The 27,883-nt window shown below is 38.2% G+C and overlaps 1 long non-coding RNA gene across 2 annotated transcripts in view; it reads right to left on the bottom strand.

Moving 5' to 3' along the window:
- The window catches only part of LOC135320493 (uncharacterized), a 52,758-nt gene extending 27,532 nt beyond the window's left edge, over nt 1–25,226 (bottom strand). The window contains exons 1-5 of one of the 2 annotated variants that reach the window (XR_010379643.1): nt 24,774–25,226; nt 22,698–22,892; nt 21,638–21,924; nt 18,966–19,080; nt 13,928–14,027 (exon numbers count right to left, since the gene is read on the bottom strand). This is a non-coding gene — a long non-coding RNA (uncharacterized LOC135320493). The remainder of the gene's footprint in view (nt 1–13,927; nt 14,028–18,965; nt 19,081–21,637; nt 21,925–22,697; nt 22,893–24,773) is intronic. The other variant, XR_010379642.1, reaches the window with a different exon arrangement.
- Nucleotides 25,227–27,883: the final 2,657 nt, after the last annotated feature.

Raw genomic sequence — 27,883 nt, forward strand, 5'->3', positions numbered from 1 at the left:
AATCATGCTGTGCTTTATCACCTACAGGTGGGCAGGGATGAAATGAATGAGTACTGATCTCATGAGACAGGAAGGCTGGGGCTGTATTATTCCAGCTACAGATGGAAGGGTCCATATCTGTGAGGGTGAGGAAGGACCAAGGATGAGAAACCAACATTTTCGAACCCATTTCTCTTTTTCAGAGTCCCAGACAAAACAGTGTGATTGTATCAACTAAAACAAGAATATCTGCACCCTTCTAAATGCACGCTACAACTTTACTACTACACACCGCACTCTGTCACTGACCTAAAGGCTGATGACAGCCAAGAAATTTGCAGGGATCTTATTCTGTGCTCATCCCTTTTTGTCTTTGGAACCTCAGGATATTTGCCTCCTCTCCCTGAGTGTCATTTTCCTCATCCTTCAAATGGGAGTGTAACAGTCATTCATTTGCTCAGGGTCTATTCGACAACTGGAGACGGCTTATGAAAACTACAACAACAAAAAAAGCAAAACAGCAATTCTTATCTGTGCTGTCTTCCTCCTCCTCCCTGAACATGAATGGCATCTTTCACTGAATCCCAAACTGAAGGAGTAGTTCTGATGAGGAAGTCACAGGACTGCCGTGTAACCGAGAAATGACCTGGTGAAAAAGAATGAGTTGCCAGCAAATCCTCAAAACCCATAAGGTTGGAAACCCTGGGAGCTACAGGCATGGGTGGGAGTTCCTTAGTACCCCATTTCACAAAGGGGGAGAACTTTGCATGGTCCATGAAAGACACAGATAGCCCAGTAAAACCACACCATGTTTTGGAGTACACCAGAGCCACATTGATGCTGACCTGTACTTCTTCGTGTCCCAGAGCAAGAGCCCTGGGCAGGGGTGACTGTGCTTGAGGCTGGACAAGAACTTTCTGTTCTGTCTCTTTTGCTCTCTCTCTTCCTGCAATAAAACAACTGGTAGGACTCTGGTGGGGAGCAATATACCCACATTCTCTGGCAAACCACACACCAGGCAGCTCTAGCTGATCTGAGAGAGGACTCTTCAATGAACATATATACACCAAAGTCAGGCAGAAGGCTGCCTGTGACCTTGGGAATCCAAACCAGCTTGTCCTCTTAATCAGGATATTAGACATCTAAAGAAAGTGTGCACCAGATGAAGACGATGCATTAGACAGCGTTGGTGGTTATGGCCAGCAGTATCTAAGGACAAGTCATGCTCTGGCAGATGGGAGCATTTTGGTTGCTTTAAGAGTTTGCTACTGAAGGGCTGGGACATTTCATTGGGCCTTGAATCTCCAGACCTCTTTACTCACAAAGGCAGACAAGTTAGGTGAGCCAGCTCAGCCTTTATTCCAACTTCCTAACCAAAAGGCTATGAGGTTGAAAATATATTTCTCAGACTCTTCTGCAGCAAGGGTTCCAGATGTGGCTTTAAAAATGCCCATCAGAGATTGAGATTTGCAAATATTAACTACTATATATAAAAATAGCTAAAAAAATAAATTTCTTCTGTATAGCAAAGGGAACTATATTTAATATCTTGTAATAACTTTTAATGAAAAATAATATGGAAAGGAATTCATACATATATATGTGTATATGAATGACTGGAACATCGTGCTGTACATCAGAAATTGACACATTGTAACTGACTATACTTCAAATAAAATATATATATATATATATATAATGCCCATCAGCAGCTTCTGAGTGTCACTTAAAGCAGAAACCCAGATGAATGGAGGCAAAGGTGGGTGGAGGAGCTACGTTATTTTGCTGGGGTGGATGCAGCAGGCATGGCAGAGATCTAGAAGGAATGCTCACAACAGCCACTTACTGATCTGCAAGTGAGTTAGGGTAATAGCTTCCTGAAATCCTCCCCACCCCTCCTGATGAGCCAGGTGTCTCGCGTTTCTCTGGAAATCACTAGGCACAGCCTGGGACTCAAAGGTAAAAATTATAAACTGCAGTAAGGTAGCGAAGAGGCTGGCAGGACGTGTTGGACAAAAGTAGGTCAGAATCAACAAAGAATGGGGAGGGGATACAACGTGGGCTGAGGACCCTGACTACAGTTGTGGATTGTCTGTGTTAAGGAATCTGAGTCAGTATGAGTAGATGGATTGGTGTGGACTAAAATGGTGGCCATTGTTCAGATAAATATGTGATTTGGACTTTATTTATTAGAGGAGGGATTTTTTTCCCCCTTCAACATTGATCATTCCTAGGGAGCAGAAAAATACTCTGCCACACAACATCTAAGTGCAAAAGAGATGCTACGGGATGGTGGTGGTGTGAAAAATTTCAGTCCCGCAGTTCCAAGGTTTCCTTAATGAGGTTCACAGCAGGTGGTACTTAAAATAAAATAAGGTACTTATAATAAAGACATCATCATATGTACATATCCTTAAAGATACACATATGGTGCTATAAGTGGTCCTGAAATGTGTTCTACATTCTAAAATCCAATGAAATAAAATCAGTAGCTCAATATGCCTCTCAGCTCTATAAACATGATGTAGCTAATGATCACAGAAAACAAGATCAGCTAGTAAATTTGAAATTTGTCTTTTCCAGTGTCAAAGAAAATATTTTTTGCTTTACTTAAAAAGCATTTTTTTAATTAGGACTGTCAGTTTCCATTGGTATATGGGGTTCAGTAGATATGTTCAGATGTTCTAGACAGTGAATCAGAGCAAAGACTGAGGTTTAGACAGTAGTTAAATGCCTCACCCGTGTAATCAGCATCCACATATTGCTATACTGAAAATCCTTAAAACTGAGAACTTCATTAAAACAACTTAAAGAAAGGGAAAAAAATAGCCACAGACTAGTGGAAGATTTGTAAGTGTAAAAATGACAAAGGGCTATTCATGAGCATATTCTTAAAAACCCCTACACTTTAATAAGTAAAACAACAAACGGACAACAGGTTGCACACTTCTCCCTGTAGGAGAAGCCATGCAGATGGACTCTTATGTGAATGGGGCTGGAGCTGTAGAATTAGTTACTCTTGCAAGTAACTCAGTTAAAAACAAATGCAAATGGGATACACTTCTACAATATCTGAGTAAAAATCTTGGAAAACCTACTCCTCTGTTAAGCAATGACAATGGCAAAATTTGTCAAAATTAACCTCTGCAGAACTCTGGAAATTTAACCAAGGCTTCCAGCAATACGGGGAATGTTTATTTGAGAAAAAATAACAGCTAAATCTCCATAAAGATAGTCAGTTTTGTCATATCGTAACTTGATCTACCCCCATCCCCGTATCCTCACCTAAATGGTGGCCTTTAAAAGCAACAGTCTCACAATCAAGGAAGGGGCAGAAGTGATTTGAAGTTACCCAAAAAATCCGCCCCCAGAGAGCTGTCACTAATTCACCTATCTCAAACTCATGCTGTGCAAACAGCCTGTCCCCAGAGTGTTTGTGGAAAACAATCAGCAGTGAGTAACTTTACAACTGCCTGACGCAGTGGTACCAGTACAGGCTAATTAGATGCTGACTAGGAAACTTAGAAGGCAAAATTGAGTATTGAGACTTTCTGGGGGTGGAGGTAGGGTTAAATATCTCCAAAAGATTCTGAGAATTGTAGAAGGCCGTACACATGTGTGGCACATGGCAAGGAAAGATCTGAGAAAATCTTAAGCCTTCAACTCTGGCTGAACTTGAGGTTCTGCATAAGCAAGAACTAAAGGCTACAGAATAGCTGCAGACTGCCTGCCGGTGCTGAGGGCATCCCTCAGCACACAGGCACACAGCCACCTGGCAACAGCTCAAACGATTGGCTCCAGGCATTGAAAGAATTCACTGTCCAATCATTATTACAGTGATGACAACTAGGCTTTCTGCACACATACAGATCTCATGGCCATGCATGATAAAGAATACAGACTTTACAGAATTTGTTCAGGAAAGTAACTAAATAAATAGCTGCAGCAGCAATGACAATGGAAACAACGATAAACCCTGGAGATGAGGAAAATCTGGCTTTCAGATCTGCCATATTGTAATATTTTAAATGTCCAGTTTTCAACAGAAAATTACAAGATGTACAAAGAAACAGAAAAGTTTGGCCATAACACAGGGGAGAAAGTAGTCAATAGAAACTCCCTGAGGAAACCCAGACACTGGACTTACTAGACAAAGACATAAATAAGGAATTACACATATGATCAAAGAGCTAACCAAAACCATGCCTAAAGAATTTAAGTATGTGAACATCTCATTGTACAGAGAATATCAATAGATAAAATTTACATTAAAAACCAACTGGACATTCTAGAGATACAAATATAATGACTAAAATGAAAAATTCAATAAGAGATTTCTCTGTAGATATGAACTTGTTGAAGAAAACGTCAGTTAATTTAAAACTACTGAGATTATCCAGTCTGTGGAACAGAAAGAAAAAGGAATGAAAAAAAATGAACACTGTGTCAGAGATAGGTTGGACACCATCAACAATACCAATACACATATAATGTGAGCGCCAGAAGGAAGGAGAGAAAAAAAGGGATAGAAAAAGTATATAAAGAAATAATGGCTGAAAACTTCCAAATTTGATGAAAACATTAATTTGTACATCCCAGCAGCTCAACAAACTCCACGTGGTATAAACATAGAGACATCGAAAATAGGCATATCAGACTAAGAGTGTCAAAAGAGAAGAAGAAAGGATCTTGACAGCAGAAAGAGGAAAGAGGCTCAACATATTCAAAGGCTCCTCAGTAAGACAGTTGATTTCTCATCAAAAACCATGGAGACCAGAAGGCAGTGGGATGGTATCGTCAAAGTGATAAAAGGAAAATACTGTCACCAAGTATTTTATAGCTAGCAAAATGATTCTTCAAAAAAAAAAAGAAGAAATTAACACACTCCTACAAAATCTGAAAGGATCCATTGCTAGCAGGCCTGCCCTACAAGAAATACTAAGGATAGTCCAGCAGGTGTAAATGAAAAGACACTCACCTGAAAAATAAAGAGCACTACTACATGAGTAAGAAAATAAAACAGTATAAATACAGTATTAGATGTACGTGTTTTCTTCTATTTGATGAAAAAGACAACTACATAAAACAATACTTATGAAACAGTGTAGATGCACTTATAAATGCATAAAGGTGTAACTTGTATGACAGTGACAGCATGAGGAGGGGGAGGGAAAAGATTGATACCAAAGCAAATTTTTTGTGTACTATTGAAATTAAGTTGGCATTCATGTGAACTTGATTGCTTTAAAACAAGATGTTAATAATAATTTCCAGGGCAATGGAGGAGAAGGAGGAGGAGGAAGAGGAGGAGGAGGAGGAGAAGAAAAAGATAAAATAAACAACAAATTAAAATGGCACACTTGAAAATGCCTACTTTGTACAAAAATGTGTAGTAATAGAGCATTGGGGAAATAAAAAGACATATAGAAAGCAGATAGCAGATGTAACTTCAACCTGATTAGAAATTACATTAATGTAAATGAATTAAATATTCTAATCAAAATAGTAAAGGCAGAAATAAATGGAATAGAGAATAGATGAAGAACAGATAATAATCAACAAAAAGAAAAGTTGGTTCTTTGAAAAGATCAAGAAAATTGACAAAATTTTAGCTAGTACTGAACAAAAAAAGAGAGAAGGTTCAAATTACTAAGATGAGAAATGAAAGGAAGGATGTCACTACTGCCCTTACAAAAATAACAAGGAATATAAGGGAATACCATGAATACTTGTATAGTCAATAAATGATATAATCTAGATGAAATGGATAAATTCCTAGAAGGATATGTGACTAAATCTAATTCAAGGAGAGATAGAAAACTCAAATAATCCTACAATAAGTAGTGACTGAAATAGTAATCCAAAACATTCCCACAAGAAATTGCTAGGCCCGTATGGCTTTGCTGGTGAATTCCATCAACTACTTAAAGAAAAAACAAAAACAAAAAACAAACAAACAAAAAAATGCTTCACAAACTCGTCTAAAAATAAAGAGGTGGGCACACTTCCCAATTAATTCAATGACACGAGTATCACACTGATACCAAAACCAGACAAAGGCATCACAAGAAAACTAAAGACTATCTCTTATGGATATAAATGCAAAAGTCCTCAACAGAATACAAGCAAATCCAATCCAGTAACATATAAAATAGACCACAATTCAGTGGGATGTATCCAGGTATGCAAAGGCACTTCAACATACAAAAGTCAATTCATGTAAAATGCCATATTATTAGAATAATAGATAAAAACTAGGAATAGAAGAGAAGTTCCTCAACTTGACAGAGAACATCTATGAAAAACCTGGAGCAAAGATCATACATAATGGTGAAAGACTGAATTATTTCCTCCCAAAATCAACATTGCACTAGAGGTTCTAGTCAAAGCAAATAGACAAAGAAAATAAAGCCTCTAGATTAGAAAGAAAGAAATAAAACTATTTCAATTCCAGATGACATGATATTATACATTGAAATCACAAGGAATCCACAAAGAAAAAAGAGAGAGAGAGAAAAAAAAATATTAGAATTAACAACATAGTTTGACCAAAATTGTAAGACACAAATCAATATATAAAAATGTAATTATATTTCTATACAACAGCAGTGAATAATCTAAAAATAAAATGTAGGAAACATTTTCATTTACAATAGCATCAAAAAGAATAAAATACTTAGGAATATTAAGAAAAATATGTGGAAAACTGAGGAAAATGTCTGAAGCTTGTATATTGAAAACTAAAATACTACTGATGGAAGTTAAAAATGACCTAAAATAAATGGAAAGCTCTTCTGTGTTCATGGATCAGAAGCCTTATTATTGTTAAGATGGCATTTGTCCTCAAAATGACCTATAGATTCAATGCAAATCTGGCTTTTTGGGAGAAATGAGCAAACTGTTCCTAAAACTATGGAAATGCAAGATACCCAGAATAGTCAAAACAATCTTGAAAAAGAACAAAGTTTTGAAGTTTCCAAATTCAAAACTCAGTAACAAAATGGTAATCCGTACAGTGTGGTACTTGCATAAAGGACACACAAACAGATTGAGAGAAAAGAACTGAGAGTCCATAAACAAACTCTTACATGTAGCCAGTTAATTTTTCATAAAGGTTCCATGACAATCCAATGGGGAAAAAGTAATTTTTACAAAAATGATGCTGGGACACCTGAACATACACCTGGAAAGAAAGAAAACTGAACTTTTATCTTAACACCATTTATGAAAATTAACTCAAAATAAATCACAGACCTGAAATTATAAAACTTTTAGAAAATGAACAATGAGAAAATCTTCAGGATTTTGAAGTACAAATACTTCTAAGATATGACAGCAAAAGCACAAACAACAAAAGAAAATATATCAAGTAAACTGTACTTCAGTAAAATTAAACACTTCTGTGCTTCAAAGGACTTCATCAAGAAAGTAAGAAGACAATCCACAGAATGGGTGAAAATAATTCCAATATTTTCCCTGATAAGGGACTTTTTATCCAGAATAGACAAAGGAGACTTAAAACATGACAATACAAAGACAAATACAATTAAAATGGGCAAAGAGTTTGAATAGATGTTTCTCCAAAGAACACATACGAATGGGAAATAAGCACATAAAAAGATTTTCAACATCAGTAGGCATTAGGGAAACAGAAATCAAAAGCACAATGACATGCCACTTCATACCAAATAGGATGACAAATATATATGATATATGATATATAAATATGTATCTATAAACCCGGTAATAAAAAGTGTTGATGAGGATGTGGAGAAACTGGATTCCTCATACATTACTACTGGAAATATAAAATGGTGCAGTCACTTTAAAAACTACTTTAGCAATTCCTCAAAATGTTAAAAGTAGAATACATCCCAGCAATTCCACTTTTTGATATATCCTGAGAAGAACTGAAAATATGTGTTCACACAAAAACTTGTCCATGAGCATTTACAGCAGAATTATTCATCATCAACTGATGGATGGATAAGCAAAGTGGTGTATTTATAACAATGGCATATTATTTGAACACAAAAAGGACTTTGGGTACTGATATATGCTACACCATGGATGAGCCTTGACAACGTCACACTAAATGAAAGACGACAATCAAAAAAGGCAGCATACTGTATGGTTCTACTTATATGAAATGCCCAGAACAGGCAAATCCGTAGAGACAGAAAGTAGAGTGGTGGCTGCTGGGGTCTAAGGGAATGGAAGTTTAGGGAGTGACTTACTAAAGGGTACTGGTTCCTTTTGGGAGTGATGGCTACAAAACCCTGAAATGTACTTAAAACCCTAATGCACAATTTCAAAGGCTGCATTTTATGGTATGTGAATTATATCTCCATAAAGCTGTTACTTTTGAAGCTGAGCCCACATATGGAGCAACTGGCCCAGCACTGACTGCAGCATCTGGAGGGGGAGTGACCCACCCACCCACCACAAAGGAGAGGATCACCTGACCCAGTGTTGGAGGGTTGCAATCTTCTTGCCGACAGACTCTGTGAGCAGCACAGACAAGGGGGCAAACAGAGCAAGGTGAGTTTGTGAAACAGGGCGAAGACACAAAGGCCTCTCAATAAAACCATTAAGAGCACACAGTCTCTAGGAGAACACATCTTTGTTTTTAAAATCTTTTTATATCTGTTTTATTCCTTTTAAATTTTTAATCTTTATTTTTAAAGAGTTCTATATGTTTACAATTCTCATTTCATTTTTAATTCTCTTGGTTTTGATCTGTTATTTATTAGTCACAGGTTTCAAATATTGTATTTTGAATTTTCTCTTCTTTTTATTAAGATTCTTAAAAGATATCTCAACTCGATTCCTATTCTGCTTCAACTTGCTCTTCTATTATTGATTATACACTCTTTTCAAACCTTCTTTTCCTCCATTCTTTTAAAATTCTCTCTCTCTCTCTTTTAAGTTTTATTCCCACATAGGCTTTAGATAGATAAATAAATAAACTCCTTTAAGGACCACAATAGATAACTGATACCCCTTAAGCCACAGGGCCAGAGAGATATGAGCAGAATGAAGAAGCAGAGGAAGTCCTGCCAATTAAAAGAGCAAGAGAAATCCCCTCAAAGAACGATCAATAAAATAGACATTGATGGCCTACTAGATCAAGATTTCAAAAAAGAAGTGATCAAATTACTGAAGGAACTAAAATAGATAGTCTTTAGAGACATAAAATATATCAAAAACAAAATAGAAGCTATAAAGAAGAGCCAAGTAGAATTGGTAAATTCATTGGCTGAAATGAGATCTGACCTAAAGGCTGTACAAAGCAGGCTAGATAATGCAGCAGAACGAATAAGTGACCTAGAAGACAGGACAACAGAAAGCACCCAATCAGAACAGCTGAGAGAAAAACAAATATAAAACAATGAAAACAATATAAGGAACCTATGGGATAATATAAAGCATGCCAATCTATGCATTATAGGGGTACCAGAAGGGGAAGAAAGAACAAAGGGGATGGAAAAGGTAATTAAAGAAATCATGACTGAAAACTTCCCAAACTTAAAGAAGGAATCAGACACCCAAGCACAGGAGGCTCAGAGGGTCCCAAACAGGAAGAGCCCAAAGAGAAACACGCCAAGATATATCATAAATCAAGATGGCCAGACTGAAGGATAAAGAAATGATCCTAAAGGCAGCAAGAGAAAAACAAAGAGTGAGTTACAAGAGAAGGCTCTCAGCTGATTTCTCTACAGAAACACTACAGGCCAGAAGGGAGTGGCAAGATATATTCAAAGTCCTGAATGAAAAAAAAAGATGCAGCCTAGGATACTTGCTCCAGCAAGGCTATCTTTTAGAATAGAAGGAGAGAGAAAGAATTTCACAGAGAAGCAAATACTAAAAGAATTTAGCAACACTAAACCCATGCTAAAAGAAATATTGAAAGGTCTACTCTAAATAGAAAAGAAGCAGGATGCTACAGAAATGAGAATTCATGACTGTGAGAGTATTTTTCCTTTCTTCTTTTTTTTTTTAAATCTTGTTGTCAGTAGGATGGTTTTGAGATTACATTAATATCTGTTTAGTACACACAGTTACAGTAATTGGTTAACAGACTTACAAAAAAGTGTAATCACAAGCCAAAATCTTACAAGTGAGTCACAAAAACTAAATACAATACAAAGGAAAATTACCATACCACAAAAGGAACAAGAAAGGAACCAAGAAGAAATACCAAATCAACTGCAAAAATAAGTTCAAAATAGCAATAAACTCTCATCTATCATTAATTACTGTAAATGTTAATGGTCTAAATGCTCCAGTCAAAAGGCAGAGTAGCAGACTGGATAATAAAACAAGAACCTTCAATACACTGCATACAAGAGACACACTTTAGGAAGAAGGACACATATAGATTGAGAGTGAATGGACGGAAAAGGATATTCCATGCAAATGGAAATGCCATAAAAGCAGGTGTAGCAGTATTGATTTCAGACAAAATAGACTTTAAAACAAGGGCCATAAAGAAAGATAAATAAAGACATTTTATAATGATTAAAGGATCAATACAAGATGAAGATATTACAATCATTAATATATATGCACCCAACATGAGCACCTAAGTACATTAAACAACTACTAACAGAGATAAAGGGGGAAATTGATGGGAATACAATCATTGTCAGAAATTTTAACACCACATTAACATCACTAGACAGATCTTCCAGACAGAAAATAAATAAGGCAACAGAGAAATTAAATGATACAAGAGAATAATTGGATTTAGTGGATATTTTCAGAGCATTACAATCCCCCATAACAGAATAAACAATCTCTTAAAATGTGTGTGGAACATTTTCTAGGATTGATCATGTACTTAGTCACAAAAGAAGCCTCAACAATTTTAAGAAGATAGAAATTATCTCAAGCATCTTTACTGACCACAATGCCATGGAAACTACAAATCAACTTCAGAGAAACAAAGGAGAAAGAAAGGAAAGCATTGAGATTAAACAACATGCTATTAGAAAACCAATGGGTCAATGATGTAATCAAAGTTGAAATTAAAGAATACCTTGAGACAAATGAAAATGAAAACACAACCACACAAAACATATGGGACACAGCAAAAGCAGTGCTAAGAGGAAAGTTTAGGGTAATGCAGGCCTTCCTCAAAAAAGAAGAACAATACCAAATAAACAATCTAACCCACCAGCTGAAAGAACTAGAAACAGAAGAGCAAAAACACACAAAAGTCAGCAGAAGGAAGGAAATAATAAAGATCATGGAGGAAATAAATAAAATAAAGATTAAAAAAATAGAGAAAATAATCAATCAAACCAAAAGGTATTTTTTTGAAAGAATAAATAAAATCGAAAATCCTCTGGCCAAACTCACAAAGAAGAACAAAGAGAGAGCACAAATTTGCAAAATAAGAAAGGAAAATGGAGAAATTACAACAAATAACATAGAAATACAGAATATCATATGAGAATATCATGACGAACTACATGGAAAAAAATGGATAACCTAGTGGAGATGGACAAGTTTCTGGAAACATACAGTCCACTAAGACTGAATCAAGAAGAAACTATCCACTTGAACAAATGTATCACTAGGAATGAAATTGAATTAACAATAAAAAACCTCCCTACAAATAAAAGTCCAGGACTGGACAGCTTCACCGGGGAGTTCTACCACACATACAAAGAAGAACTCATACCAGTCCTTCTCAAACTCTTCCAGAAGATTGAAAAGAAGGAATATTCCCAAACTCATTCTATGAAGCCACTATTACCCTGATACCAAAACCAGGCAAAGACACCACCAAAAAAGAGAATTACAGACCAATATCACTGATGAACACAGATGAAAAAAGTCCTTACCAAAATACTAGTAAATAAAATCCAACAGCACATAAAAAAGATAATATATCATGCTCAAGTGGGGTTCATCTCAGGGACAAAAGGGTGGTTCAACATATGAAAATCAATCAATGTAATACTTCACATCAACAAGAGAAAGGACAAAAACCACATGATCATCTCAATAGATGCAGAAAACTTTTGATAAAATTCAACACCCATTTATATAAAAATTCTCACCAAAGTGGGTATTGAGGGAACATATCTCAACATCATAAAAGCTATATATGACAAACCTACAGCCAGCATAGCACTCAACGGTGAAAACCTCAAAAGATTCCCACTAAAATCTGGGACAAGTCAAGGATGACCACTATCACCACTCCTATTCAACATAGTCTTGGAAGTCCTGGCCACAGCAATCAGGAAAGTAACAGAAGTAAAAGGGGTCTAAATTGGAAAAGAAGAGGTAAAAGTGTCACTATATGCAGATGACACGACAATATATATAGAAAACCCTAAAAGGTCCACACAAAAACTACTAGAGCTGATCGAAGAATTTAGCAAAGTAGCAGGTTACAAGATTAATGTTCAAAAATCAGTTGCATTTCTTTACACAAATGATGAGTCAACAGAAAAAGAAAGTAAAGGAACAATCCCCTTTAAAATAGCACCCAAAGTAATAAAATATCTAGGAATAAATCTAACCACAGACGTGAGAGAATTATACACAGAAAACTATAAACCATTGGTGAAGGAAATTAAAGAAGACTTTAAAAAATGGAAAGGTATCCCATGCTCTTGGATTGCAAGAATCAATGTTGTTAAAATGGTCACACTGCCCAAGGCAATCTACAGATTTAATGCAATCCCTACCAAATTATCCTGGACATATTCCATAGAACTAGAACAAATCACAATAAAATTTATATGGAACCATCAAAGACATAGAATTTCCAGGGCATTACTGAAGAAAAAAAGAAAGAGGCTGGAAAAATAACTGTCCCAGACTTGAGACAATACTATAGAGTTACAGTCGTCAAGACAGCATGGTATTAGTACAAAAACAGACATACAGCCAAATGGAACAGAATAGAGAGCCCAGAAATGAGCCCAAATACTTTTGGTCAACTAATATTCAACAAAGGAGGCAAGAATATACAATGGAATAAAGATAGTCTCTTCAGCAAGATAAACATAAGACAAGATACAATAAACCTCCTAGGAGAAAATACAGGCAAAATATCTGACATACATCTCAGAAATCTTCCCCTAGGGCAGTCTACCCAAGCAATAGAAATAAAAGCAAGAATAAACAAATGGGACCTAATGAAACTTACAAGCTTCTGCACAGCAAAGGACACCTTAAGTAAAACAAAAAGACAACCTACAGAATGGGAGAACATTTTTGCAAATGAAACTAACAAAGGCTTGATCTCCAGAATATATAAGCAGCTCATATGACTTACTAAGAAACAACCAAATAACCCAATCCAAACATGGGCAGAAGACCAAAACAAGCAATTCTCCAAGGAAGACATACAAATGATCAATGGGCACATGAAAAAATGCTCCATATCACTAATTATCAGAGAAATGCAAATCAAAAGTACAATGAGGTATCACCTCAAACCAGTCAGAATGGCCATCATTCAAAAATCCACAAATGACATATGCTAGAGAGGCTGTGGACAAAGGGAAACCTCCGACACTTCTGGTGGGAATGCAGTTTGGTGCAGCCACTGTGGAAATAGTATTGAGTTTCCTCAAAAGACTAGGAATAAAATTGCCATATGACACAGGAATCCCACTCCTGTGCATATATCCTGAAGGAACCCTAATTCAGGATGACAGCTGCACCCCAATATACATAGCAGCACTATTTACAATAGCCAAGACATGGAGATAGCCTAAATGTCCATCAACGGATGACTGGCTAAAGAAGTGGTATATTTATACAATGGAAAACTACTCGGCTATAAAAACTGACAATATAGGGCCATTTGCAGCAACGTGGATGCTCCTGGAGAAAGTCATTCTAAGTTAAGTAAGCACCGTAACAAGGAATAAAGAGAAGTTACCTCTAAGTACAGTTATTTTGATTAAAATATACATACAGAAAGCAAGTCACCCCCACGACTGCTGCCAGGAGGAGCATCTGAATGTAATAGCCCAGCCCAAGCAAAGTAGATTCCGACCTTCTCTCCGTAGAATTTCCTGCAGAAAGACAGAAGGTAGTTTCAGAAGACACAAATATTCACTCTGTAGCTTCATCCTCATGTTAATTTCTTTTTTCTTTGTTTTTTGGTGGGGCATAATTAAGTATATTTATTTGTTTTTTAAATGGAGGCATTGGGGATTGAACCCAGTACCTCATGCATGCTATGCATTCACTCTACCACTGAGTTATACCCTCCTTCCATCATACTAATTTCTGATTCTAAATCAAGGGGGCTTTAAGTTTAAACCTCTGACTCAATTCACACTTAAAACATATGCGTTTTCACAGCAGCCCCCAAATTCTACCGTGAAATAAGAAGTATTTTACGTATCATAGAAATACAGATCACTGGTTCACCTGCTGAAGAGAGATAAATGAGAACAGAGCAAAGGAGGGGACGAGGCCGACTCCGGAGTAGATGCAGGGGATCATCACCACTCACTGGACAGTCTGGCACATTCAACAAATCCCACCAAAGATCATTCTTAACAGGCTTGACACAAGTGGACTTCAACTACTGGCTCAGTCATCTGCGTCTGCCTTATCTCGGGAACTTCCCTGGAGCAAATGCATCGTAAACCACAGATAATAAGGAAATGGCTGATAATGATAACAACTGGGACTGCAATGTCTCTCTGACAAAATATTTATAAAACTCATGTGGGAACGGGAGAGGGCAGGAGGGATGTGGCTGAGTAAGGAACTGCCCTGTATTCTTTGTATCTAGCACGTCGGCTGTTCCTAGGTTTCAAAAACCCTTCAATGTTACTCAGTTAATCTGGAGTAGACGGAACAGGCCAGGGAGGCAAGATTAGAAGAAAGGAGGCAGGGCACGAAGCGGTGCCAGGCTGGTCCTGAAAGGGAGACAGACACAGACAGGCAGACACAGAGGGCTTAGGGATGAGGCGGAAAAATGAGGCGGCGGCTCAGGTGTGTTTGCTGCTGCTGATACTTCCCTCAGCTGGAGCACTGCTGACGCAGCAGTGCTGGGTAAAACCTGTGACTTTCCTCAGCTCTGAGTTCTCTCGGAAGCTTCCGGCTCAGTCTGGAGCTGAGATGAGCTCCGAGGGCTTAGCCTAGGGGGGACTCAGCTCTGAGAACAGCCTGGAGTCCTGAGAAACTTCATGCAGGAACCCCTAGGGCTGGACCAGCGCTCACAGGGCTGCTGTGAGACCAGCTCCATCGTCAGAGACCTGGGCGTGGAACATTCCATGGGGAAAATGGCTGAGCCCGATGCCAAATCAGATAGGAGGGACAAAGTGTGTTCATTCTCATGTGACTGGTCTTTGTGGCCTGGCTCACAGATGGCAGGCTCAGGATGGTGTCTGGCAGAGAAAACCCTGGCAATGGGTTTGAGATGTCTTGGACTCTTTCTTGTTAAGCTTTTTGTAATACATTCTTATCAACTATCCATCCTGAAAATGCCACATTCAAAACTGAAAGAATGTTAGAAGTTGCTTGCTCCAACTGGCCAATGGTAAACACACCCTGCTACAGTTAGAGAGCTGGTCAGGCAGCCTCTGCCTGCATATTTACAATGACGGAGAGTTCATTACTTCCAAAGGTTACATGTCGGCAAGAATGTCAGAAAGAACTTTTGAACCTTAAACAGATGTCTGCCCCCTAGTCCTTGCTGAAAGGCTAGAAATAATGAGGATCCCTTCAAATGTAGTTTTGTCTGATTGTTATCTCTGTCAAAAACACCCCAATTCTTAACATCAATTTTTCAAAATTCAGCTTTGATTTCTTTTTATCAAACTTATACCATACATTCATTAAAGAGTTAAACAGTTCTCGAACACCGATTGTAAAAAGGAGCAGTTCCCAACAACCGCCTCATTTCCTGGTCAGAAGCAACAATGTTCAGCTCCTACTGCTGACTCTTGGAATAAAAACTCCCTATCTCTGACTAATATCCTTGTAACACAGCCTACTGACTTTTTCAGCTTTATGTATCACCTATTTAACTTTCTATTTTGGAAAATGAATATTAAGCTCTCTTTCAAACCACATCTCCTCTACACACCCAAACCTTCATTCTTCCAACCTTTTGATACAAATACATTATAATTTTGATCAGCTCAGTATCCTTGCTTTACATTATTAGGACTCTGTACAGACTGTTCACAGCTGTAGCAAGTTGTCTGCTAGGCTTACTTCTTTATTCCCTACTTTGTTTTTCCTGGAGTTAATAATTGTCTTGGTGGTTCATAGCTTAGATTTCTCTGCGCTTAACAATTCAACCCCATACCTTCTCCTAATGAATAACTTTCTCATTACTTTCCAATTCATTGTCTACAAATTTCATCTCCTTGAATAAATCTCTTCAGATCTCCTTCAACCTGGATTAACGACATGCTAGTCTTGTCACAGAGCTCAAGGGGCCAATAGTGGGAAGCAACAAGGGAATACATGGACCAGGAGAAGGGAACAGATCAACATAATTTCCTTTACAAAACATACTTAAAATAGTGGGAAAATTGTTTTCTTTACAAACACAAACACACACACCAACCCCAAAAGCCCATAAAGAATGATTAAATAGCCATCAAACCCATTGCCCTGCCATCAAATTCTGTATAACATAAAACAAAAATAACAGAAGGAATATATCATATAAATATGAATCTCAAGGGGGATGGGGTACACTCAGTGGCAGAGTGTGTGCTCAGCAAGCATAAGGTCCTAGATTCAATCTTCAGTACCTCCATTAGAAAAAAACATTAGAAACAATAGAAAAATGTATCAACTTTAAATATTTACAAATATATAAACTTCCTCTTTTAAAACTGTTCTACAGGATAATCCGGGTTAATGAGAAAGTGCCTCTTCATGACTGTGATCCTGCTGATAATTGTGGGAGGAAATTTGAGTATGACCACATGAAATAAAATCCCTTATGAAATAATGATCCCGGGTGACAATCATTATTGGCTGCTGTCATCACAAAAAAGAGAGTCAACTGGACATTATGTACCTTATGACAGGAGTACAAAACTTCATATAACAAATATTCTTGCACAGATTTGAACCTCAATCAGATCAAGCTTTTAGGGGAGGATCAAATCACTTAGCTAAAGCCAATACATAGGATGGAGAAATAAGTCTAACCACAGGGGAGAATGAAATCAACCAAACAGGAAATAGAGAAACCCCTCAGCAATTTCAAGGAAAATGAGAAACAGGAAAATTATAGATTAGAATCCACTTGAGAGATATGCTAGCTGCAATGTGTGAACTTAGTCTGGATCCTGATTTCAACCCCAAAACTGCTTAAAAGTGTATTTTTGTGACAATCAGGGAATTATTTTGTAACCCTAAAAAAAAATGAATATTCCAATTGTATTTGAAAGAGACCTTGTCATTTCACTAATGAAAGGTTAAGCTATGTAGGATTGCCTTCAAAATGATCCCGAAGTGGAGGAGGGGAGGAGGTGGAGATGAAAGATGCAACAACAGTGACTCTGAGTTGATAATTCTGGAGCTGGGTGAATGATACAGACAGGCTGGCTGTGCTGTTCTCTCTACTTCTGTACGTGTTTGAATCTTTCCATAAAATGTGAAACAAACAAAAAGACTTCAGTGATTTAAAACCCTCACTTGGAAGGTTAAGAGGTTTGCCCAAGTAGGTGGGCATCTGAATGGGGCACTGAGATTAGGAAGATCAGGCACCTGGCTCCAGGCCGACCTGGGGCTACCTTAACCCTTCTCTTCTCCTCACCATCCACAGCCAGCCCATAACTGCATCCTGTCAGCTCCACTCCCCAAACGCATTCTCCCTGGCTCCCACCATCTCTCATCTGGCCCACTCCAAGAGCCTCCTACCAGGCCTCCCTGCTTCCTGGGTCCCTGCAATTCATTCTCCACATTATCTTTGCAAAATATGAGAGAAAATTACCTTAGTGCTTAAACTATCATGACTGCTTCTCACTGCACTTAGAGTCTACATTACTTTCTGTGCTCCTGATGCCCTTCTAAACCTCGCGTCTCATCACTCTCACCAGTGTTGGCTCCAGTATCTCCTCAAACCTGCTGAGCACATTTGTGCCTCGGGGCAATGGAGAAGCTGCCTCTATTCCTGGGGTGACTTATCCCAGATCCTCAAAGTCCAGCCTCCTTATCACCATCTCAGCTCACATGTAACCTACTCAAAGATCGCTTTCTTGACTCACTTCCCCCCAAGTCTCCCATCTCAATACTGTATTATTTCCTTCATTTCAATCTGAAATTGTTTCCTTATTAGCCCGATTATTTTTGTTTGCTCAGTTTTCCTTGGCCTCCCTCCTCCCAGCAGCCTTGCACAAACAGCATAAGCTCCCGGGGAGCAGCCGGCGCTGATGCTCTGAGAATACACATGCTGAGCGCGACATTACAGTCACGTGGTGTAGTGAAACGGTGTCGAACAGCAGATACAGCTAAGCAGTGAGAATACTTCTCTTATTTTATAATTTAAGTGAAACCTAACATTTACTCCTGTTTAATGAAGAATTTGGTAGGTCTTTGTTCCCAGTTCCTGGACGGCAACCACTAAAGCCTTGAAATTTCCCAAGATAGGAGTGTCTTTACTATTCATGGTGGACCCTTGGATGGCTTGTGTTCATGAGATGACTCAGGATGGGGACTGGCCAGCCAGAGACACCAACCATGTGATTAGAGGAGTGGGGCTTTGAGCTTTGTGACAAGTGACTGACCATCAGGAGAGACCATCAAATCTTAGGGCTTTGACTTACAGTTAGTGTTTGGGGTAGCCATGTCAGTAGTGACCCAATAAATCATGTCTTTGTAATAAAGCCTCCAGTAAAAACTTGGGGCAACAAAGCTCAGAGCTCCTGTGAGCTTCCTGGTTGGTAACACTCTTGGAGGACTGTCACACTCAGAAGCCATAAGGGCAACCCTGAGCCCTTCCCACTGGAGTGCTCTCCACAACAGCTCACCTGATGAGATCTAAGGGCTGCTTCTTGTCTATGCTTCGAGGAGGAGCACATTCCCTGTACAGAAGGCCCTGTTCGCTGGAGCAGCTGAGGTCCTCTGATGGAGGCTGAAGTTGCACTGGGAAGCAGAAGCAAACAGGTGAGCGTCACTGTCACCACGTGTTCACATGTTCTGCTAATAAAATGTGGTGCTAACACTTTGTGGTCATTTGTAAATAAGGGGCCCTCCTTTGCCAGAAGGGATGGAGGTACCATATAATTTTTCATAATTCTCACCGAGGATTAATACTAACCCCTTGAGGGTCATTTGCATACGTGGCTGGAAAGGAACACTTGGATGTTACAGTCCTGGGACCACCGTGGGTACCTGGTGAGGGCCTTGCAGATGCTTAATGTCCTACAACCGGGCCAGTCTTCCACAGCAAAAAAAACTACGCCACCCAAGTGCCCAAACTGCTTCAGTGGAGGCAGCAGCCCCCTCCTTGGACACCCAGAAGAACCTGGAGTCTGGCTGTTTAGGGGCAGGGTCAATTCTAAAACCCAGGCTTTTTTGTCCCCACAATTCAGTAGATATTCGGTGACAGCACATGGAATATAAACAATAAAGAAGCTTGACATGATGTTATATATTTAGCTTACTCAAGAAACAAAATTTAAATCTAGTCATTCTCCTTCCCACCTGACCTACTTTCCTTTCTCCTGTACTAGAACCAGATTATTACCCACCCAGCCTTAGCATGGGTCCTGACTCCACTTACCTCCCTCCCAAACACCACATGAGATGATTCCTCAGCCTGGATGTGGAACCAGCAATTACAACAGGCTTTAGTGGAAAAGAAATGGTTGTGTGCAGATGCCAACTAAACACTGTAGAATCCTGGTGTCCCACATTAGTAATCATGACAGCTGTTTGCAAGTGTCCCCAAAGTTCATTTCAGACTCTCACTGCTAATTTTGCTGGGATATAAATATAAAACATGTGGACTGCTGGGCTGGACTGCTATGCTGAGTCTCTGATCCAGGAAGCTCAGTGTCTGCTCCCTGCAACCAGCTCCCTGTTCTGTTCATGCATGTGCATCAAGCAGCTGTTTAGTGTCCATTTTAATATCTTAGACAGTGCATTTCAGTATGGTCTTCATCCACAAATACGTGTACCACACAGTAGTAATGATCAATCTCAGTCTTTGCTTTCTTTTGTCTTAGAGAGTCAGATAAACGGATAGCAAGGTAACAAAGTCATAGAGTGCTATAATATAGTATTTCCTTTATTTCAATGACAGGATTTATTTAAAGAGCTTAGATATAACATCTTTGCATTTATGGCATCATTTAGCGTCTGAAGCTCTTACATTTTACAAACTTCATTTCATGCGAGATGTTGTCAGTTAGAGAAGTGCTTCTGAATTTGAGGGGTTGCTGTCATCTCAGATGGAGTCCCTAAAAAATGTCAAAACTCTGCAGTATTGTCATCATGACAAGAACTCAGACAGATGAAATTTGGAAAGCCCTGTGAGTTACTAGTGCACAGACAGAAAATGGTATTTCAGAGGGAAAAAGCCTGAATTACAGAAAATGATAAATGAAATGGTCTAACATGCATTTCCCTTACAAAGAACTAATACTTCTTTGGTTGATAATAACATCTGTCAGTAATTATGAAAAGAGCTGGCAGATGCATAGTACTTACTATTAGCCAGGGCTGTTCTAAAATTCAAGCAGATTCAATAATCCCCATAGCATCTCTACGAGGTGGGTACTATTATTATCCCCATTTTATTGATGAGGAACTTGATAAACACAGAGGCTAAATGACTTTTACAAGGTAGACAGCGAGAAACCAGCACAAGTGTTCCAGCCTGAGTCTACGCTCTTGGCCACTTCTACCTTTTTTTTTTTTTTTTTTTTGGTAGCAGGGAGATAATAAGGTAATTCTGGTGGGGGGTGGGGAGGTAATTAGGGTTATTTGTCTACTTTAGAGGAGGTGTTGGGGGCTGAACCCAGGACTTTATGCGTGCTAATTATGCGCCCCATCACTTGAGCTGTACCCTCACCTCTCGAGTCTATGTTCTTAGCTGCTAATCCACACTGCCCCACATGGTAACTCTGGGGAACTACAGTTCATTCATTCACTCACTTGTTAAACTCAGCCTTCCTGGTGCCTGGGATTCAGCAGTGAACAAGACAACATGGTTCCTGCCCTAAATGGGCTTGTCGACTCCTGACATATTATCTTCATTTTACCCAGGAAGAAACAAGGTCAAGAAGACTCACCTTTTCCTGTTAACACCGGAGGATACATGAAGTGCTTTATTTCATTTCTGCCATTTGACTTACACCATGGGAAGGGAAAGCTGCCTTGCAGATCCAGGAGCTCACAAGCCTGTTAATCCTGAATTTTTTTTTAAAACTGTCCCTTACTTGATACTTGATCTGAGAAAGGATGAAGTAAACCTAAATAGATTCTAAGAGAGCGTGTGGTTTATACAGGGTAAATAACCAGCCACTGTTTACTATCCTAACAGGAATCTGTAGGCATATTTCTTTTCTTTCTCTTTTTTCCTTTTTATGGGCAGCTTTTAAAAACCAAACCAAACCAACAGAACCAAATCACTTATAATTCAACAGCAGGTTCTAAATCACCCCCAAGACAGCAGCTAAACTCGGTTTAGACTTACAGTGCGGCTCCTGGTGTTTGGATTGATGAATGTATCTCTATCCTGAATATAAAAGTCGTTCACGCAGCTCTTCTCAAATAGGGCAATGAAAAACTCTTGTTCCGGTTGTTGACACTTTCATCCACTTGGAGGACTTTCATAAAACAGCTGAAGGTATCAAAGGCTGAGGACAGGGTTTTCAGATGATTGGGATTCAGAGGCAATTTTATGTACAGTATCTCAGCTTATGTACAGAGCACCTCTCACAGGGTGTGTACTTTTGCAAATACAAGCTTGTCATCCAAAACCTATATTGGGAGAATGAAAACACAAACCAGGAAACTATTTTCACATTTTTAGTACACAGATTTTTCTTACATTGCTGGTAGTTAAAGAACTTGTGCAAACACACACAGATATGACACTGGTAAAAGTGAAGATATAATAAAAATAGATTTGCAAACCATCATACATTTTTGCCTTAAAGTTAATTTCTTTGTTGAAATTACTGAAAAGTTATTTAAAATCCTTACATTTCATTCATAAAATAACCAATGTTTTAGATGAAGAAAAGTAAACTTGTTAACTTTTAGTCCAAATTAGTAACTAAAAATAGAAACACGAAAAATTTCTTTGCAGGGGCATTGTAATGACAAATTTTTAAATTTCTTAAACCTAGGACTATTTACATATCTGTTCAATATAATGTTAAACAGCCATTAAAAGGGATTTAAAAGAATTATATTTATTGATATGGAATATATAATAAAAGGAAAAAGAAAAAAATGTGAAAAAATAATTTTCATTTTTGGAAGGGAAAAATATCTACATTTGAACAAAAAAATGTTTAGAAGGATTTTAAGGTTCTTTATGTATAACTAAGAACAGATGATTTTTAATTCCACTGTTTTTAATTCCATTGGATTTTAATTCCAATGTTCTTTCATTTTCAATTTTGGGGGAAATTTTTATAATAAAAAAACTTTAAAATTGTTCTTGCATAAATACATTAATAGATATATTTATGACTACATTCTCTGGCTATTAAAAATGATCTCCTAGCTTTGGATCTGAAACATACATTCCATAATGCAGATTCTGACTGACTCGCCTCCCAGTCCAGAGCGAAGGCACGGCTAGGGTGATATGTATCAAATATCATTCCAGGGAACATGCAGGCTCCCAGCCAACGGCTGCAAAGGGACTGACACTGATCTGCTTGCTCCCAGCTGCAGACCATCACAAATGAGTTTAGATTCATAGGCTCAAGTTTTCTCTGTCAAAAGAAATCAGAAAATGTTAGGCTTTGACTTTCACCAAGGGAACAAGAAGTTGTTTGATTTTCTTTTATAAAAAAAAAAAAACAACAAACCAATTTGAACCTGAAGAAAAGACATTTGCTCAAAATACCACAGTAGCAATGAAGGTGCTCTGGCTGGCAGGGACTTGTTGGATTCCTGTGAGTGCTGGACTCCTCACATGGAATTCCCTTGGCACTCCAGAAGGCCTGTGGTTGTCCCCATGGGTTTGTGGCCATATGTGGTGCACAAAAGTCTCTGGCTTTGCCACAATTTCAAAGCCTTTTTTGGCTTATGAAAGGCTTTGCACTCAAATGGAGTTTTCTTGAGTCCACTCACTGATGTCATTCACCAGAGTTATAGTCCAGATCTGACATTCTAGACTCTTAAAATCTTGCAGACATTCAAATGGTTCAGGTTTGGATGTGTATTCACCTCTGCAGGCCTGGACCAAATTCGATAAAGCCACCCGGACAAGTTCAGCAAAATGCAAAGACATTTTTCTTTCTGCAAGACTGAAATGTCTGTGAAGCTATAAAAACTTCTGCATCTACAAAAATAGGGAACCAACTCATCAATAACATATCTATCCATAATGCATGGACATTTGAAAAAATACTGTATTTACTCCTATTAAATTCTATCTGGCTTTTGCCAAATTGTGTCCTAAACTGTAAGGAAAGTATATAAATGTAGGAATTTTTGACCTTTTAAGAGAAAAAGGAACCCTCCTACTTGGTAGGTGGGAATGTTAATGTTGCAGCCACTATGGAGGACAGTATAGAGTTTCCTTAAAAAACTGAAAATATACTTCCGTGTGATCCATCAATCCCACTCATGGGTATATGTCTGGAGAAAAATATAATTCAAAAAGACACATGCACCCCAGTGTTCACAGCAGCACTATTTACAATAGCTAACACACTGAAACAACCCAAATGTTCACTGGCAGATGACTGGATAAAGAAGTTGTGGTATATTATATATATATATATGTATATTTACTTATATACACACATATACACACACATATATACACATGAACACACACACACAATGGAATACTGCTCAGCCATTAAAAAATTAAATAATGTCTTTTGCAATAACATGGATGGACCTACAGGGTATTATGCTAAGTTAAATTTGTCAGAGAAAGAAAAACAAATATTCTATTTATTAACTTATATGTATATCTAAAAAATAAAACAAATTAATTACTATAATAAAAAAGAAATAGACTCACAGGTACACAGAACAGACTGGTGGTTACCAATGGGGAGAAGGAGGAGAGGGAGGCAGGAAAGGGGTAAGGGATTGAGAGGTAAAAAGTACTATGTATAAAATGGACAGGTTACAGGGCTGTAGCATACAGCACAGGGAAATATAGCCATTATTTTATGGTGACATTAAATGGAATATAATATATAAAGATTTTGAGCCTCTGTGTTGTACACCTGAAAATAATATGATGGAAATCAACTACTCAATTATAAAATATTTAATCAAAGTTTTTTTCATATTATTTGCAATAAGTTAGAAGCCAGCACTGTCAATAGAAACATAGTGCAAGTCACAATTTTCCAGTAATCCCATTTAGAAAATAAAAAGGAACAAGTGAAATAATTCCAGTAATAATTATATTTATCCCAAAATATCCAATATACTATCATTTCAAAAGTGTGATTAACACTTTGAAAACTTTTAATAAATATTTTAGATTATTATTGTTGTACGAAGTCTTGAAAATCTATTATGTATTTTCCACTTATAGAACATCTCATTTCACTATAGCCACATGTGGCTGGTGGCTACCATACTAGACAGAGCAGATTACACCATTCACACTTCTGATAAATTACCTGCTCTTATTTATTTAAAAAACTTCCAGAAAAGGCTTTAGATATTCCCTATATCTAACAAAGCAACCTTGACGGGTGAGGAATATCTTCATTATAAAGTGAAAAATAAGGTAAGAGAGCCATGGTTACATGTAAGTTAATGTAACAATTCCATCTTAATTCATTCAGGACTTTACAATCTTTCTTCATATTCCAAGGATTCACTGTCACTGTGCAATGTTTTTCACTATAATCATCTTTGGAATTGACAGGCTTCTGATGACCCTGCTTTGTGCATCTGTACATAAAAGAAAATAACAAAACAGAGAAAAAGACCTTATTAAAGATAATTTAGGGGGGTATAGCTCAAGTGAAAGATCATATTCTTAGCATGCACAAGGGCCTGGGTTCAATTCCCAGAACTTCTTATAAAAATAAAATAAATAAAAACCTAATTACCACCCCCTGCAAAAAATTAATTAATTACTTTAATTAAAATAAAAAAAGATAATTTAGTGAAGCCTTATCAGGCTACAAGAGCTACAATGAATGCCCCTCCCCCATTAATTTAGAAGAAGTTTCACAATATTTCCCAACATAAAGGCTAAAATATAATTCAGAACACTTACTGATGGTCAGCATCATTTTAACAAAAATGTAGATAATTACCTCCCTGGTGTCAAAGCTCTGTCAGAGATGGGCACAGAAAATTTAGTAAAAATTATTTTGCAACTACCTTTGAAAGAAATGCTGAGAAATGATCTTTTCTGTTGGAAATTAGCCTGCTTTTACATTCTGCAGTAGGCATACGTGTTTACAAACCAGGCAGGAACTGGATCATATTTTACACATACTTTAGAAACTGATTTGAATTTTGCTCTCTACCTGCAAGGCTATTTCTTAGGTAATAACATAAGCTGGCCACTACACTAAATTTTGTTTCCCTGTTTGCTTAATCCTCACAACTCTGTAAGCTGCTATTATTACACCTATATAACAGATATAGAGCTTGAGACAGAAAATAATTTGGGTAACTTGGTAAATGGTGGAGCTGGGTAAGACTGCAGCCAGTCTGACACTGAAGTCCATTCTTCTCACCGATGTCTGATACTGCTGCCTACATTCAGCAATGACCGCTGATTTCATATTTAAGTGTGTCATTTCTAAAAGTGCAAAGCTATATTAGTACTGCTGTGTAAATTATTCTTTTGAGATGTGATTGCCAAAAAACAAAAACAAATAAAATCAGGGTGCCAATGAGGGGAGGGCAAACTGCATATGGACCGTCACAAGGGGACTTTTTGAGGACACAGTTGCACAACTCTAGAAATAGCTAAAATGGCTGACTTGTACAATTATAATATGTTAATTGTATGGCCTGTAAATTACACCTTAATACAGCTATTAAATTAAGAAACTGAGATACCAAATTAAGACTAAAACACATATATATATCACACATAGAACAACAGGCAAATATCATTATTTACTGCACCATTTTCCTTCATGCAGCTTCCTTTCCTCACCTGTTCCTGAAAGGATGATTCATTTTTAAAATAGCCTTTTAATTTATTCAGCAAATAATTTTTGACGGCCTACTATGTACCCAGGACTACTCTAGGCACTTAGAATAGATCAATAAACAAAACAAAAGTCCTGTCCTCACGGAGCTTGGTTGGAGTCTAGCTGGGGTGGGGGGTGGAGATGACAATTCACACAACAGAGCAGCAGAGGAGGTGGCATGTTAGGAAAGAGGAACCATGGAAAGAAGTAAAAAGGGCAAAGTAAAGAGAGTTAAGAGTATAGGATGAGGGTGATGTTGTATTAAATACGAGAGCAGGGCAAACTGTGAACTGAGGTTAGAACTAAGACTAGGAGGTGAGAAGTCCCAGGTGGACGGAATAACAATCACCAAGGCCAGCGTGACCTCGCATGTTCCAGAAAGGGGGCACGGCTGGAGCTGCGGAGAAGGGTCAGTGCAGATCCTGTATGGCCTTGGAGGACATTGTAAGGACTGTGACTTTTACCCGGAGTGAAATGGGGAGGCACTGCAGAAGGACGACACAATCTAACTTAGGTTTTCAAGGCTCACTTGACTGCCGGGTGAGAATAGTGCAAACGGTCAGAGATGAAAGGTGGGAAGCTACTGAGAAGGGCTATGCAGGAGGAGAGGACAGTGGCTCAGGGCAGGAAAGCAGCAGTGGAAGCAGGAGCCATGGTGAGAAGTGGCTGGGCTCTGGATATGTTTTAAAGGCAGTGTCAAACCAGATCTATTGACAGAATTCATGTGGTATGTCAGTGAAAGTCAGAATAACTCCAAGATTTTTGACCCAAGCAGCTGGAAGGATTAAGTTTCCACTAACTGAATGGGGGAGGCTGCATAAAGAACCAGTTTGGGGGGTAGGAGGACCAAGAGCTCAGTTTTTACACATGTTGGTTTTAAGATATCAGAGTTCCAAGTGAAGATGCCAAATCAGCAGAATATTATAAGAGTCCAGAGTTGGAGAGAAAAGGTCTAACGGGAGACAGAACTGTGGGAATCATGGGTCACACAGGTGGTACAGGAAAACATGAAACCCAGGTACTCAAACATTAAGATACCCTGGCATTAACCATAGAAGTTATCCTTGAGGGCCTGCCTACTAGGTGAGGATATCAGTCCTATTTCCCGACCTCTCGAGTTTTAAAAAGGAACTTACAAATGAATTCGTGCAAGACACTGCCTCCAGTGGGTGGGATCAGAGCTGGAGTCGGAGAATGGGATGGTGCACGCTACTCCCTACGGCAGATTGTGTGTGTGTGTGTGTGTGTGTGTGTGTGTACGCATGTTTGTGTGAGCAGGGGGATGAGTTACACCTGTCTTAAGAAAAAGAGCTAGAAATTCTAGAAGCTGAAAGATGAAACAACATCCAGATCTGGTAGAGGGAACAGGGGAAACACTGTGTACTGTAAGACATATCTCCATAATGCCATTTCCCACCATTCTTTTATCAGGAACACAGTTGGAAAGGGGGGAATTATGTAGATAAGTGTGATGTACACAAACTTTCTGACTATGTAACACTAAGTATTTACATATGTAGCAAGTTAATGATATTTATATCTGCTTCAAGTTTAATAACAAGTTCACA

Source organism: Camelus dromedarius, unplaced genomic scaffold (genome assembly GCF_036321535.1).
Source record: "Camelus dromedarius isolate mCamDro1 unplaced genomic scaffold, mCamDro1.pat HAP1_SCAFFOLD_117, whole genome shotgun sequence".
Lineage (NCBI taxonomy): Eukaryota > Metazoa > Chordata > Mammalia > Artiodactyla > Camelidae > Camelus > Camelus dromedarius.